This window comes from Monodelphis domestica, chromosome 7 (genome assembly GCF_027887165.1).
Source record: "Monodelphis domestica isolate mMonDom1 chromosome 7, mMonDom1.pri, whole genome shotgun sequence".
NCBI lineage: Eukaryota > Metazoa > Chordata > Mammalia > Didelphimorphia > Didelphidae > Monodelphis > Monodelphis domestica.
In genome coordinates this window covers 230,417,368-230,422,260 of record NC_077233.1, presented here as the reverse complement: position 1 = coordinate 230,422,260, position 4,893 = coordinate 230,417,368, and the positions used below count along the sequence as shown (strand labels likewise).

General features: G+C 37.9%; 1 pseudogene; it reads right to left on the bottom strand.

Annotated features, from left to right (window-relative positions):
- Positions 1-326: 326 nt before the first annotated feature.
- LOC103105081 (molybdopterin synthase catalytic subunit-like) lies at positions 327-1,112 on the bottom strand (annotated as a pseudogene).
- Between the last annotated feature and the right edge of the window lie 3,781 nt (positions 1,113-4,893).

The following is a 4,893-nucleotide window of genomic DNA, read 5'->3' as shown; positions in this document are numbered from 1 at the left end:
GTTCTCAGCCAAAGAAATCAAAACTATTAATAAGCACATGAAAAAGTGTCAAAATCACTTATAATCAGAGAAATGCAAATCAAAACAACTCTGAGTTATCACCTCACACCTAGCAGATTGGCTAACATGACAACTATGGAAAGTAATGAATGTTGGAGGGGATGTGGCAAAGTCGGGACATTAATGCATTGCTGGTGGAGTTGTGAATTGATCCAACCATTCTGGAGGGCAATTTGGAACTATGCCCAAAGGGCGATAAAAGACTGTCTGCCTTTTGATCCAGCCATAGCATTGCTGGGTTTGTACCCCAAAGAGGAAAACAGCATACAATTAATTACAGTAGAGTAATTTTTAGAGCTCTAAATTCTCATTTAGTAAAAATTAATTATTTTTTGTCCAAAAGCATTCTTTATTTCTTTTCCAAGATGATGTTTCTTCTTCATAGAGCTCCTTTTTCCAAATTGGAACTTTGGCCTTTAATATATCAATGATATATTTCACAGCTTCAAGAGATGCAGCCCTGTGTGCTGAAGACACAGCAATAACCACACTTGCTTCTGTTACTGGAACTAAGCCAAGCCGATGGCATATGGCTATGTGCTTGACTGGCCACTGCTGTCTAACAGCATTACATATTTTTCTAACTTTAGCTTCTGCCATTGGTACATAGGCTTCATATTCTAAGCTAACAACTTTTTTCCCTTCAAAGTTATTTCTTGTAGTTCCCACAAATAGAGATACTGCTCGACAGACAGGAGAAATCACCAATTGTGAGACTTCATCTACTGAGAGTTTCTCAGGAGTGAATTTAATTATATCTTTAGGTTTGTCTTCAGTTGAACTCATAGATTCCCCCAACAGCCCAGAGATATTATCCTCCATTAATGAGGGGAATAACTGCAATCTCGTCGCCTAGTTGTAGGAATAGGAGTTGATCTCCAAGCTGGACATATTCCTGACAAACAGCAAATATCACTTGATCTCATACATCAGCTAACCTAGGATGTCGACTTTCAATCTCTTCCCACAGCTTCAGAGACTTATTTTGTTGTGGCACAGCAAAGGTCTTTGAACAAACACTTGCTAATTCAGCACTTCTTGCAAAATACAGAACTAGAAAATGATTTATAATATACCATTATAAAGAAAAACAATTTGGAAAGGCTTAGGAACCATGAACAATTCTAAGGGCTTAGAGAACTGAGTGTGCTGCCCTCCCCCTCCCCCCGAGAGAGAATGGTGATAGACTCAAGGCTCAGAAAGAGATATACTTTTTTTTTTTTGTAAACAGCCAGTTTGGAAATTTGTTTTGCTTGATGTTATTAAGGTTTTTATTTTTATTTTGGGGTGCTCAGGGAGGGGTAGTATCTCTGGTATGGAAGGCTTGCCATGCCCTCCTAGGGCAGCTCTCCAGCCTCTGACCCTCACCTGACACCCAGCTCTCACTTGTGGCTCCTAGTATCTGCTAACATGCGGCAGCGGCCACACCCCAGGCAATGGCTTTGACAGGCCAGCTAAACCTTGTGATTGTAGCCATCGGGTCGTCGACTCCTGGTGAACTAGGGCTTTGCTCACCCAGCATGTGAAGACTGCTTTGGCTGAACAGATGGAAGAAACCAATAAGAAGGTTCAACAGCTGAGAGGGCGATGCAGCAAAGCACTGTTGTGTGCTCAGGGCATGTTGGAGGACAAAGGACAACACGGCCATCCAATGCAGCTGAGGAAGTCTCCAGGTGTAACGATTTTTCGTGCCAATGGACCCAGGCTTCCAACGCCGAGAGAGTGGGACTGTCTCTGTGCACCTACTTTTCCACTTAAATCTCCTTCATGCACAAGTGTCTTTGTGCACACTCATCTATACACCATAGATGAAAACGCACAAAGACAATCATCATCTTCCGTTAACGAGAGACTATGACTACCCCAAAGAGATAATAAGGAAAAAGACCTATACAAGAATATCCATAGCGGCATTCTTTGTGGTGGAAAAAAACTGGAAAATAAAGGGATGCCCTTCAATTGGGGAATGGCTGAACAAATTGTGGTATATGTTGGTGATGGAATACTATTGTGCTCAAAGGAATAATAAAGTGGAGGAATTCCATGGGGACTGGAACAACCTCCAGGAAGTGATGCAGAATGAAAAGAGCAGGACCAGGAAAACATTGTACACAGAGACTGATACAATGTGGTACAATCGAAGGTAATGGACTTCTCCATTAGTGTCAATGAACAACCTGCAGGGATCTATGAGAAAAAAACAAGAAATAACAATGTAGTTAAGCAAGAAAATACAGATGGGGCTGAAGGTGGAATATCAATATTGCCACTAAGAGATTAAACAAGCCTACAACCAGATAGCAGCATAATTCATATTAAAACACATAAGCCATTTATAACAGCTGATCTTGAAAGCCTTCCTGGTTTTCAGAACTGATGAGATATTTAAAAGAATTTAAAAGAGCAATTAGGCTTTATGATCCAGATTTCCAGGACACTGAAATTCTTCTCTCAGAATTATTTTCAAAAAGGAAAAAACAATAATTCCTTGATGAAACAAGAAACAATCCGAGTTTAACATCATGGCCAGAGAAAGGAACAGACTTAGAGTTATCTAATAATGAAAATCTACATTATCTAAGAAAGGCCAGAGAAGATCTATTAGAGGCAATGAAAAGTTTTTCAAAAAGACCACATACTTGGGGACAATTTGAAAAATTGAGACAGGAAAGTGAGGAACATCCATCAAAGTTCCTTGATAGAGTTATTGAAATAGCAGAGGATGTTCTTTGATTTGAAAATTTAACTGAACAAAATCTCCAACACATAAGGAGACAATTTGTGAAAGGCAGTAACACACCTATTAGATCCCATTTTAAACTTCAATGCCCAGATTTGGAAACACTAAGTCTGGAAGATTTAAGAAAAACTGCATCTTACATATTTTCAGGTCATAAAGAAATGCTAGAGGAAAAGGATGAAATAATAAAAGAGTTCAAGGAGGCAAATAGCTCAAATAAACATAAAGAAATAAAAAAATCTAGCCCCTCTGCAATCATACAAACCCACAAGAAATTACACACGAAGCAATCAAAGGAAAAATGTACCCACATGTTTCTTCTGTGGAAAAATGGGTCACATGGTTTGAGACTGTTATTTAAAGGCACAATTATTCCAAGCTAATAACAAATAGAGATCTTGGAAAAGCAACATAAAGTATAGCAGCAATAATACACAAACAAATACAAAATGTTGTGATTGTAATTACAAGAATTCATTGCAAGCACCAAATTTAGAAACCATGGAGAGATACATCCAACAAGGAGTGAAACCACATTATTCACAAATAGTCTCAGGTACTGCCAAACAAAGTCAGTTATGAAGCCAGGTTCATGGGGTAACATCAAAAAGGAAAAGTGAGAAAGGAAATGGGAAAAATGAAAAGGAGGGAGACTGCGTGCTGATAGAATTTGGGGTGCCAAAAGCATTAAACTAAAGAACGGATAGAATAAGAAATCCAATTAGATAATGATGTAACAGAGATTAAAGAGAAAATTTTTGGAACGGTGGAACAAGCTACAAAGAAAGAGAAAGAAATAGAACTGGCAACAGAGTGTAATACACAAACTGCAAATGAATTAATTGAAACACATGAGCAAACAACAGAAGGGTCCAATGGGAGGAAAATGAAATAACAGAACAATGACATGGAAAGCAGGGATGATATTACAAAAGAAAATACCAATGACATAATAGAAAAGTCAACTTTAAATCCTTATACAGAAGAATTCCAACCAATAGTAACTGCACAAGAAAAAGCAAACAAACACTATCATGCCATCCTTAAGTCTCCATGATAATGCAATTCCCTTGCAAACTGATGATGGATTGCGAAATGAGTGTTCAGAGCAACAAGAAAAGTCTGTAGCAGAAGAACAAAACTTGGATTTGAACAAAATAGAAATGCAGGCACCTATGGTCCAAGTATGCCAACAAAATGAGAACACAGAACCAAGGCTCATGATAAAAGTGGGTAATGAGATCTACTCAGCTCGTATTGATACAGGAGCAACTAAAACTGTTTTAAAAAACAACTCCTGAAGACAGCCAAATCACAAGTTACGTACAAATAATAGGGGCTACAGGGAAAAAACAGAGTACCAAAACTAAAATAAAAAATGGTAACGCTAGAACCCCTAACAACAGAACACACATTCTTGTTAATTCCAGAATGCCTAATCAACCTTCTTGGGAGAGACTTTTTGTGTAAAATTGGAGCAACTATTCAATGTGATAAATTGGGGGAAATCTTTCTACATCTACCCAAAGACTCTTTCAAACATTATCCATTGATACCAAGTGATATACCCAGTTTTTCATTTCCCCAGTCTTTCCCCAATAAATATTACAGTTTTTGGCAGAGCCAGCTAAGTTTTCCAACCTATTTTGTCAAGAATTTGGGAAAAAGAAGTCAATTGGAGTTGTCAGAGAAGTTTCAGAAAAATCAGGCCGGCATACATTTCAAAAGCCTGTGTGACTGTGAAAAGTAACCATTTTGAGAGCAGTGTTGAGTGCAACTAATCTGCCTAGTGATACCACACCCAAAAGAAACCACTCCTCCTGAAGGGAGGAGGTTACTCTTAAAGGGCCAGACTTAAAAACATTTTTTTCTATTGCAAAAAGCTTTTCAAGATACAAGACGGCAAAGAAACAGTTACTTGCCATGGGTTATCTAGTCTGGATTGGATATTTCTTTTATATGTTTTACAACTTATTTTTTTGTCATGATTCCAGATTATATTTATGTTTAGGATCTATGAAAGTTTGCAATGGCTGAATATAAGTATATATCACTTGATTTCATTTATTCCTACATATGCTGGAGCATTATTC